Source organism: Capricornis sumatraensis, chromosome 3 (genome assembly GCF_032405125.1).
Source record: "Capricornis sumatraensis isolate serow.1 chromosome 3, serow.2, whole genome shotgun sequence".
NCBI classification, from domain to species: domain Eukaryota; kingdom Metazoa; phylum Chordata; class Mammalia; order Artiodactyla; family Bovidae; genus Capricornis; species Capricornis sumatraensis.
In genome coordinates, this window is record NC_091071.1 from 38,319,274 (window position 1) to 38,331,569 (window position 12,296).

Sequence of the window (12,296 nt, forward strand, 5' to 3'; positions counted from 1 at the left end):
TGTTCCCATTTCTTTGAGGCCAGTTTTCAGAATTGTGGCAGCTTCTGTGGTAGGTGAAGTCTGGCCATCATGCAGTTAACTTCTCCACCTGATGTTTCAGTATCTATAAGACAGCTCACAGGATGTGGCTCAGAATATTATCTATAGCTCTTGAGAAAGAACTAAAGGTCCTTGACTATGCTTAATGACTACATGATTGTTATTTGGTCTCCTTTGACCATTTTCCTTTGTTTCTGCATTTCTCATTTCTCTGATTAAACTTGTTTTTTGACTAAAGTTTTCCATGGACAGAAGGCAGGCAGAGGACACAGAGGCTAAGGACCATAGGGTCCAGCTCCATTTCACAGGGACAGTGGTCTTGTTCTCTGCTAATGACTTTCCCTCCAGTTCTGGAAGCTCTTCCATGCCCACAGAGATGCTGCAGTGCATGCCTGGCATAGATGCAGTTGTGAGCCCAGTAACAGTAATGACTGTACACAGATTTCTTCTGCATTTCCTGACCTGTATCAGCTGGGTAAGGGCAGGGTGGGAGTGGGGCTTCAGCTGACACATCTCGGGATTCCCCAGGCCCAGCAAGTGTGGATGACACTTTGCCCTTTTTTAACTGAAGGACTTTAGCAAGTCACCTGACATCCTAGATTCCACTTCCTCCTGCAGAAAACAGGGACAGTACCCCCAACCTACTCTCCCCGGGTGTGTGAAGACAAGCCTGTTCACAGATGCCTAGGTTCCATAAGGAGCCATTTATCTGAATATTTTGTTCCATTTTATAGGCATGGGGGGTTCCCATTGTGCTGTATGCTAATCAGGTTCATGTCATAATGATAAAGTCATCATATCAACTAACAATGTTGTTGTTGTTTAGTCCCTAAGTCACGTCTGACTCTTTTGCAACTGCACAGACTGTAGCCCAACAGACTCCTTACCCATGGGATTTCCCAGGCAAGAATACTGGAGCTGGTTGCCATTTCCTTCTCCAGGGGAACTTCCCAACCCAGGGATCAAACCCTGGTCCCCTGCACTGGCAGGCACATTTTCTTTTTAACCACTGAGCCACCAGGGAAGCCCAATAACTAACAATAGTGGGCTTTTTTAAAAACAGGGAGTCACAGATGAAGTTAGTTGCAAAGCAGAAAGAGACCAAGAGGTAGAAACCAAGTATATGGTTACCAAGGGGGAAATTGGGGTGGATGGGATGAGCTGGGAGATTAGGATTGACATATATACACTACTGATACTGTGTATAAAATAAACTAACTAATGAGAACCTACTGAATGGCTCAGAGAAGTCGACTCAGTGCTCTGTGGTGACCTAAAAGGGAAGGAAATCCAAAAAAGAGGGAATATATGTGTTGGGACCTAACAAACACCATGATAGGCTTCAGGGACTAAGGTAGGACTCACGGGAAAGGCTGAGTCATTGCCCAGTGAGGTCATCCCCACGGATGCCAGGACTTGTCTAATCAGCATACTCCCCGTAACCTGGTTTGAGTCTATCAGGACGTAAAAGACATCCCCCTGCAGCCAATAGCCAATTAGTAAATATCAGGAAACCCCTGCAGCCAATAAAGATTAGCCAATTAGTAAATACTAGGAAACTCCTGCAGCCAATCAGCCCTTGTCAACTCTCTGTTCTAAAACCTATAAATACTGCTGTAAATCTGGGCTCAGGGCTCCTTGCTCCACTCCACTGCGTTGGATGTGGCGGGAGCCCTAGCTCGAGCTGGAAATAAAACCCCTTCATGCTTTTGCATTGCTGTGGACATCTTATCCTCTCAGTTTTGGGGACTTGGACTCTGGGCATAACATTTGGGGGCTCGTCCGGGATCCCTTTAACTGGGAAGAATAACACTCTCCTGGTAGAAGGGGTTTCCTCACTAGGAAGAAAGATACTTAAACACCGGTGTTAAGTCTGGTTTAGTCCAGCGTAAGGCCGAGGCCCAGCATACGCACTGGAAGGCAGCTGGCTCTTGTTAGGCCTAATCAGAGGTGAATTAGTCGTCCTAGCCAGTGTAAGACTGAGGCCCAGTGAGCGCTCTGGAAGGCAACTGGCAGCCAGCATAAGACTGGGGCCCAGCATTCGCGCTGGAAGGCAGCTGGTTCTGTGAGGGATTGGGAAGGAACATCTCCTCCGACTCCGAATCTGGTGGGCAGTGGATGCCCTTCGGTGAGAAAACATTGGGAAGCAAGACAACAGTAACCCGGGATAGACCTAGCTCTGTGTTTTCAGCCGATATTTGTTTGTCTTCTGTCCGTCGCCTTTCTTTGTGTGCCGGCGCCATTTTTGTTTTTTTGTGTGTTCATTGTGAGCTCCGTCACTGTGGGTCAAAGCTCTTCCACCCCTGTGTCTGTAATGACTGACCATGAAGATCGGGAGAGTCAGAAGAAGAAGCCGATACTCCAGGAATCCTCTTTATATCCTAGCCTGATTGACTTAGACACTGAAATCTCACCTCCCCCATATATGCAGCCACCCTTGCCCCTGCAGGTACCGCAGGTGTCGTCCGTAGAGCAAATGAGGGACTCAGAACCCTCGGCTCTGCCATGGGAAGAGGAGCCGGCCCAAGGAACTCGAGGAAGGACTGGAAGAGGCGGAGACTTGTCTGAGGGCGGAAGCCGGGAGGCTCCTTCATCCACTGTTCAGGCATTCCCTGTCCGGGTGGGGCCAGCAAATCCCGGTGGGGAGCGAACATACCAGTACTGGCCGTTTTCTATGAGTGATTTATATAACTGGAAAACTCAAACTTCTTCTTTTTCCAAAAAACCCCAAGGCCTTATTGATCTCTTAGATTCTATCTTGTTTACTCACAATCCTACTTGGGATGACTGTCAGCAGCTGTTGCAGGTCCTCTTCACCACGGAGGAACGGGAGTGAATTCTATTGGAAGCATGAAAACATGTTCCAGGAGTGGACGGAAGACCCACCATGCAGCCCCACCTAATCGAGGAGGGGTTTCCTTTGATGCGACCGAACTGGGATTTTGAACGCGCTGAAGGTAGGGAGTGTCTCTGAGTGTACCTCCAGACTCTGATGGCTGGCCTCCGGGCAGCCGCCAGGAAACCAACGAATTTGTCTAAGGTAAATTTGATAAGGCAGGAGCCAAATGAGAGCCCGGCAGCCTTTTTAGAGAGGTTAATGGAGGCTTTCAGGCAGTATACGCCCATGGACCCTCAGGCTGATGAGTCACTCGTGGCAGTCTTGCTAGCCTTTGTTAATCAGGCAGCTCCAGATATCAGGAGGAAGTTACAGAGGATAGAGAGGCTGGGAGAACAGTCAATACAGGATCTGGTGAGGGCAGCTGAGAAAGTGTTTAATAACAGAGACCCCTGAGGAGAGGGAGGAACTAATTAGATGGGAGGAAAGGGAATTTAGAGCTAAGGAAAACCGAAGAAATCAGAAAGAGCTGGCTCAAATTTTCTTTGCGGGGATGAGACTGGGACCTGATTCCTGGAAGACTCGAGACACCCAGCCGAAAGAAAGGGAGAAACCAGCCAGACCGACCCTAAAGGGAGACCAATGCACCTATTGCAAAGAGCAAGGGCACTGGAAAAATGAGTGCCCCAAGAGAAACCTGAAAAAAAGGACTGTAAGAAAAGAAGAGTCTCCCTCGGGTACCCACATTTTATATGCAGGAGAAGATAGTGATTAGGGGGCTCAGGGCCTGGCACCCCTCCCCGAGTCCTGGGTAACTATTAATGTGGAGGGGAAACCGGTCGGCTTCATGGTGGATACGGGAGCCCAATACTCGGTCCTCAATCAAAAACTCGGGCCAATGTCCAAGAAGACTAGCTTGGTCCAGGGAGCCACCGGGACAAAGAGATATTACTGGACTACTAAACGAAAAGTGGACTTGGGAGCCCAACAGGTGTCCCACTCATTTCTGGTGATCCCGGAATGTCCGGCCCCTTTATTAGGAAGAGACCTATTGTCCAAAGTCAATACGCAAATTCACTTTGACTCTGAGGGATATCAGTCACAGATGGGCTTGGACAACCAATTCATGTTTTATCCCTGGCACTGAGAGATGAATACAGACTATATTCACCAAAACCCCCTGCAGCTGTGGACCCGGCTATGCTACAATGGATCCAAAAATACCCTCTGGCCTGGGCCGAGACGGCAGGAGTAGGACTGGCAAAACAAAGACCTCCCATCATTGTTGAATTAAAAGCAAATGCTACCCCTCTGAAGATAAAGCAGCACCCCATGAGTCAGGAGTCCCAGCAAGGAATCACACCACACATACAGCGCCTCCTGAAGGCAGGGATTCTTAAAAAGTGCCGGTCCCCATGGAATACTCCCCTGCCTGTGAAAAAGCCCGGGGGAAAGGACTTTAGACCCATCCAAGATCTTCGGGAAGTCAACAAACGGGTGAGTGACATTCCTCCCACTGTCCCTAGCCCATACACCCTCCTGAGCGGCTTGCCACCAGACTACATGTGGTATACAATCTTGGACTTAAAAGGTGCCTTTTTCAGTTTGCCTCTGGCCCCCCAGAGCCAAGAGATCTTCGCATTCGAATGGACTAACGAAGACAGTCAAACTGTAGGACAGCTGACCTGGACTCGCCTTCCACAGGGATTTAAAAACTCGCCGACGTTGTTCAACGAGGCTCTAGGCGAGGACCTCTGAGTACCGGACTAGCCACCCCGACGTTGTCCTATTGCGATACGTGGATGACCTCATGCTGGCCACTACTACTGAGGAGGTATGCCTAGAGGCCACAGGTGACCTCCTTCAGACTTTGGGGACATTGGGGTACTGGGCGAGTGCAAAGAAGGCCCAAATTGCTAAACAGGAAGTCGTTTACTTGGGGTACAAAATAAAACAGGGGCAAAGATGGTTGACTCAGGCTATGAAAGAGACTATTTTACAGATCCCCGAGCCAACGACTCCTCGGCAAGTGAGGGAGTTCTTAGGGACTGTTGGGTACTGCAGGCTATGGATCCTGGGGTTTGCTGAAAAGGCCCGGCCTCTATATGAAGGAAGTAGAGAAAATAAGAACTGGACTTGGACTGAGCCAATGAGGCGGGCGTTTCAGGAACTCTGGCGGGCATTGCTAGAAGCCCCGGCCCTAGCTCTCCCTGACCTGGCTAAGCCATTTCAACTGTTTGTAGATGAAAATCAGGGAGTGGGAAAGAGTCCTGACACAGCAATGGGGACCTTGGAGGCGGCCTGTGGCATACCTCTCTAAACGGCTGGACCCGGTAGCTGCTGGATGGCCACCCTGTCTCCGTATCATCGCGGCCGCTGCTCTCCTTGTCCATGACGCTGACAAGTTGACTTATGGACAGCGCCTCCTTGTCTACACTCCCCATGCCATAGAGGGGATCCTCAAACAGCCACCAGGTAAGTGGATTCCTAACGCTTGCTTAACCCATTACCAAGGCCTGCTGTTATACTTTCAGACACCTTGTTTTCTAAATTCTGCTACTCTCTTGCCCATCCCGGAGGAGGATGGGCCTCTCCATGACTGTGTTGAAGTATTGGCTGAGGTAACCGCCATACGAAGAGACCTCAGCAACATACCATTAAAGGACAGTGAGCTATACGGTTCACAGATGGGAGCAGTTATATAAAGGATGGGCACAGAAAAGCGGGGGCATCATAGTGGATGACACTGGGAGGGTCGTCTGGGCCAAGGCTTTGCCCCCTGGAACATCCGCCCAAAAAGCAGAATTGATAGCTGTGATACAAGCACTAGAGAGGGCAAAAGGAAGAAAGATCACCATTTACACTGACAGCCGGTATGCATTTGGCACCGCGCATATGTATGGCCCTATATATAAAGAACGGGGGTTCTTGACGGCAGAGGGAAAAGAGATTAAGAACCTACCTGAAATACGCAGACTCTTGGCAGCGGTCCACTTGCCCCAGGCGGTATCCATAGTACATGTCCCAGGACACCAGAAAGGAGAAGATGCCAGGGCCCGAGGCAACCATGCTGCCGATGTAGCAGCCCGCGAGGTGGCTGCTGGATACTGCCAAGCTCATGTGCTGGCTGTAGGATTACCACTGCCGGGGATGGGGACTCTCTCCCCAAGCCCCATATACTCTCCCTCCGATTTAAGCTGGATGCAGGATAACACCAACTGCCCTGCGGGCAAGGACGGATGGTATTGGGACCAGGATGACAACCTGTTGCTTCCTGCCGACCTGGGCAGACATCTCTGTACCCATTTACATCAAACCACCCATTTGGGAGAGAGACAGACTTTGACGCTTCTACAAGCAGCGCAGCTGCGGTTTCCCCGACAAAAGAAAACCATACAGGACATAGTCCGCACCTGCAAGGCCTGTCAGATGATGAGACCGGGAAAAGGACAGCACACGGGTGTAAGATACCGGGGGGAAAGGCTGGGACAGCATTGGGAGATAGATTTTACAGAGGTAAGGCCAGGCAAGTATGGCTATCGTTACCTGTTAGTTTTGGTTGATACATTTTCTGGGTGGGTAGAAGCTTACCCCACTAAAAAGGAGACAGCAATAATAGTGGCTAAGAAGCTCCTAGAAGAGATAATACCTAGGTTTGGGCTGCCGGCATCTATTGGCTCTGATAATGGATGTGCATTTGTGAGCAAAATTGTTAAAGGACTGGTCTCAGCCCTGGGGACCAAATGGAAGCTACATTGCGAGTACAGTCCCCAGAGCTCAGGACAAGTAGAAAGAATGAACCAGACCCTAAAAGAAACTTTAACAAAGCTGGCAATAGAGACTGGCGGAGACTGGGTAACCCTCCTTCCCTTTGCGGTTTTTCGGGCACGCAATACCCCCTATAAACTAGGTTTGACTCATAAACATATCTGGTCACTGATACGAGAAGTTCATGAGGGCCAGAGTAAAGGAACAGTCCCGTCCCATGATATGGGCCCGGGAGATTGGGTCTGGGTTAAGAGACACCAGTCAAAAACCTTAGAGCCAAGATGGAAGGGCCCCTATGTTGTTCTCCTTACCACCCCCACTGCCCTAAAGGTGGACGGAATTGGACCCTGGGTGCACTGCAACCATGTGCGTCGTGCCACGCCAGAGGAACAAGAAAAGGCCCAAAAAGAATGGAAGGCGACGCCGCATCCCACCAACCGCTTAAAAATGAAGCTCGTCCGCCAGCTGGCCCCAGACAAATCCCCCGGACTCTCCTGTTGGTGGCCCTCCTTCTCCACTCCGGAACCGCTGGTGCTAACCCACATCAACCTGCTAAGATCACCTGGACACTTCGTAATGGACTAACCCATGAGGTACTCAATTCGACTACTGGAATCCCCCCAATACTTGGTGGCCAGATTTATTCTTCGACCTGTAGAATCAGTACAGTTCAAGTGATGATGCTGAGACAACAATATCAGGCAATGTCTCAGAATGAAGAGGAGGATTCCTCTTCATGATCAAAGGACAGGGGGGAATGTTGGAACCTAACAAACGCCATGATAGGCTTCAGGGACTAAGGTAGGACTCACGTGAAAGGCTGAGTCATTGCCCAGTGAGGTCATCCCCACGGATGCCAGGACTTGTCTAATCAGCATACTCCCCGTAACCTGGTTTGAGTCTATCAGGACGTAAAAGACATCCCCCTGCAGCCAATAGCCAATTAGTAAATATCAGGAAACCCCTGCAACCAATAAAGATTAGCCAATTAGTAAATACTAGGAAACTCCTGCAGCCAATCAGCCCTTGCCAACTCTCTGTTCTAAAACCTATAAATACTGCTGTAAATCTGGGCTCGGGGCTCCTTGCTCCACTCCACTGCGTTGGATGTGGCGGGAGCCCTAGCTCGAGCTGGAAATAAAACCCCTTCATGCTTTTGCATTGCTGCGGACATCTTATTCTCTCAGTTTTGGGGACTCGGACTCTGGGCATAACAATATGTACACATATATGGGCTTCCCTGGTGGCCTAGCGGTTAGGATTCAGCACTTTCACTGCCATGGCCCGGGTTCAATCCCTGGTTGGGGAACTGAGATCCCACAAGTCGCTTGCTCAGCACAGCCAAAATAAAAAAAAAAGGCAAAAAAAACTTGCATTTTATGCCACCTGCACTCTTCCCCCATCACATCTCTCTCCAGACCCTGCCCCATCACCAGGGATAAACATCATCTTGAATTAGGTGTTTACCCAAATTCCACCTTTCTTTACCCTCTACCACCTGTGTTGTTGTTTAATCACTAAGTCATGGCCCATATACATTTAGGGATACCACACGTGTATATATTCCTAAATCATACACAGCATCGTTCTGTGTGTTCTTATAATTCATGGAGATGATTTCATCCTGTCACTTGCTTTTTAGCTCAGCATAATCTCTGAGATTTATCCATCCATCATTCTGTTGATTGACACTGAGATTGTTTTCAGGTTTTTATCATTATAAACATTGCTCTAAACACAGAAGCAGTTTTTATTATTTTAAAAATTAGAATGTATTAAGCTATATATTAAGCCTTTATTGGGCTTCCCTGGTGGTTCAGTGGTAAAGACACCACCTACAGTGCAGGAGACATAAGAAATGTGGTTTCAATCCTTGGGTCGGGAAGATCCCCTGGAGGAAAGGCATGGCAACCCACTCCAGTACTCATGCCTGGAGAATCCCCTGGACAGAGGAGCCTGGTGAGTTACAGTCCACAGGGTGGCACAGAATCGGACAGGACTGAAGTGATTTAGCACAAACCTTTATTATGTATTAGGCATTTTGTTGTATATTTAAATCACAAGGTTACCTACCCCGGCTGTTACTATCCTCATTTTACTAATGTGTTATTCTTGTCTTCTCCCTCCTTCACCCCAGCCCAATCACTCCCAGGGCCCTGTGGACTCTGCTTCAGGAATCTGGATCAGATCACTCCCTGAGTGACTACCACCATCACCAATATTACTTCAATTCAGACCTCACGGCTTCCCTCATAGTTCAGATGGTAAAGAATCTGTCTCCAATGCTGGAGACCTGGGTTCGATCCCTGGGTCGGGAAGATTCCCTGGAGAAGAAAATGGCTACCCACTCAGTATTCTTGCCTGGAGAATCCCATGGACAGAGGAGCCTGGCGGGCTACAGTCCATGGGGGTCCAAAAGAGCTGGACAGAACAAAGCGATTACCACTTTCACTTTCAGACCCAGGAGCTTCCAGCTGGTCTCACTGCTCCCCTCTGGACTCCCTGACATCTGTATTCCACCAAGCTTCCTCTCCTACCAGGACACTATTCTGCTTAAAAGCCCAAACTACTCCTTTCTCCTGGCTCTTGGGATATAACGTTCAATCTTCCTGGGAGCCTTCCAGAGACCCCTGCTTGGTCCCACCTCTTCAGCCTTGTCTCCCAAGGTTGGCCCCCTGTACCGGGACGACACTGGTCTCCTTTCTGTCCTGCAAATGCACCCCTATCTCTCGGGCCTCAGGATCTTCACACTTGCGGTTCTTTCTGTGTGGACCCTTTCCCCACAAATCCCCAGGCTACCTTCCCTCTGACACATTCACCCTAAGAGGGTCAGATCCCCTCTCCTCTACTGCTTTGGCAGCATTTACCAAAGAGGTGACTAAACAATTATTTGGGCAATTATTTGTCCCGTGTATACTTTTTTCTTGGTAGAATGTAAGTTTTATGAAAGAAAGCACTTGCTCATCATCGCCAAAATGCCAGCGCCTAGAAGAGCTGGCGGATGGGATCGCTCAATTGGCAGCTTTAAAAAATATACGTATGAATGGATGAAAGGATTTTGAACGAATTAATGTCCCCCATTCACAGATGTGGAAAAGGAGCACGCAAGGGACCAGCAACGACAATGTGGCACCCAGAGGCTGACGCCCCTTTTCGCCCGCCCCTCACCGGGTCACCTCCAGGAAAGACCCTTAAAGCAACATGACCCCGCGCCCGCCGCAGGTAGCCCTCTCGGCATCTGTCTTTCTGGGAAATGTAATGTAGTTGTCTCCCTGATGTCAAGTGGGCCTTAGAAAGCATCACTAGGAACAAAGCTAGTAGAGGTGATGGAATTCCAGTTGAGCTATTTCAAATCCTGAAAGATGATGCTGTCAAAGTGCTGCACTCAATATGCCAGCAAATTTGGAAAACTCAGCAGTGGCCACAGGACTGGAAAAGGTCAGTTTTCATTCCAATCCCAAAGAAAGGCAATGCCAAAGAATGCTCAAACTACCGCACAATTGCACTCATCTCACATGCTAGTAAAATAATGCTCAAAATTCTCCAAGCCAGGCTTCAGCAATATATGAACCCTGAACTTCCTGATGTTCAAGCTGGTTTTAGAAAAGGCAGAGGAACCAGAGATCAAATTGCCGACATCCACTGGATCATGGAAAAAGCAAGAGAGTTCCAGAAAAACATCTATTTCTGCTTTATAGACTATGCCAAAGCTTTTGACTGTGTGGATCACAATAAACTGTGGAAAATTCTGAAAGAGATGGGAATACCAGACCACCTGACCTGCCTCTTGAGAAACCTGTATGCAGGTCAGGAAGCAACAGTTAGAACTGGACATGGAACAACAGACTGGTTCCAAATAGGAAAAGGAGTACATCAAGGCTGTATATTGTCACCCTGCTTATTTAACTTATATGCAGAGTACCTCATGAGAAACGCTGGGCTGGAAGAAGCACAAGCTGGAATCAAGATTGCCAGGAGAAATATCAATAACCTCATATATGCAGATGACACCACCCTTATGGCAGAAAGTGAAGAGGAACTAAAGAGCCTCTTGATGAAAGTAAAAGACGAGAGTGAAAAAGTTGGCTTAAAGCTCAACATTCAGAAAACAAAGATCATGGCATCTGGTCCCATCACTCCATGGGAAATAGATGGGGAAACAGTGGAAACAGTGTCAGACTTTATTTTGGGGGGCTCCAAAATCACTGCAGATGGTGATTGCTGTCATGAAATTAAAAGATGCTTACTCCTTGGAAGAAAAGTTATGACCAACCTAGATAGCATATTGAAAAGCAGAGATATTACTTTGCCGACTAAGGTCTGTCTAGTCAAGGCTGTGGTTTTTCCAGTAGTCATGTATGGATGTGAGAGTTGGACTGTGAAGAAGGCTGAGTGACGAAGAATTGATGCTTTTGAACTGTGGTGTTGGAGAAGACTCTTGAAGAGTCCCTTGGACTGCAAGGAGATCCAACCAGTCCATTCTGAAGATCAGCCCTGGGATTTCTTAGGAAGAACTGATGCTAAAGCTGAAACTCCAGTACTTTGGCCACCTCATGCGAAGAGCTGACTCATCGGAAAAGACTTTGATGCTGGGAGAGATTGGGGGCAGGAGAAGAAGGGGACGACCGAGGATGAGATGGCTGGATGGCTTCACTGACTCAATGGACGCAAGTCTGAGTGAACTCCGGGAGTTGGTGATGGACAGGGAGGCCTGGCGTGCTGCGATTCATGGGGTCGCAAAGAGTCGGACACGACTGAGAGACTGAACTGAACTGAACTCCCGGCTGAGGCTGACAGAATGGCAGGCTGCTTGTGCTCAGCTTGAGTGCCAGTGCTCTGGACTGGCCCCCACCTTGGTTCTGGTTCCCTCCAAGAGCCTGGCTTTCCTGACCAGCAGCCCAAGATTGTAAGGGGAAAATGCAGCACAGGTGGTCCTGCCTTGCTTGAAGCTCCACCACGAGGCTGCCCTGAAATCTGGTGTCTTCCCTTAAAGATATCTCCCACTACGCAGGGGTGGTCCCCAGAACCCAGGGGGTGGGCAGCCCAGCGTCTTGTTCTGCCTGTGTGCTCACAAGAAAAAATGGATGTTGGTTGTAGCGGGGTAAGTGAAATGTGAGCAAAAATGGAGAATGAAGCAAGAATGAAGTGGATGGAAAGAAGGAAGCCAGTGGGAGGTGCTAGGCCTGGGGGTGCCAGTGCTGAAGGACTCAGGGTCGTCTGGTGGTTAGTCACTGATTTTATGGAGCTCTTACTACTCACCACCAGGCACACAAGCCTCACCAGATCCTCTACCTGCTCAGAGCTCCCTACCTACCTACACCTCCCTCCTCCAAGCTCCACAGGGACACCAAAGACTGACTGTCCAGTTCACCTCCTGTTCATGGTGCCTGCAGAGCAGACCCCAATAAATACATACTTGTTGATCAAATTAACAAATGAAGAAATAAGCAGTTGATAACCAAGATGCACCAAACAAGTAATTTTGTCAGTCTTCATCTTCCAGCCTCTAAAATTGGAGTTAGAACTAAGATACCTGAGTTCCAGCCTCACCCCAGCTCTGCACCTACTGGTTGTGTGTGTCTTTGGGCAGGTCACTGAACCTCTGCACCTGTGTTTTGTTGTTGCTGTTTTGTTACTAAGTTGGCTAAGTTGT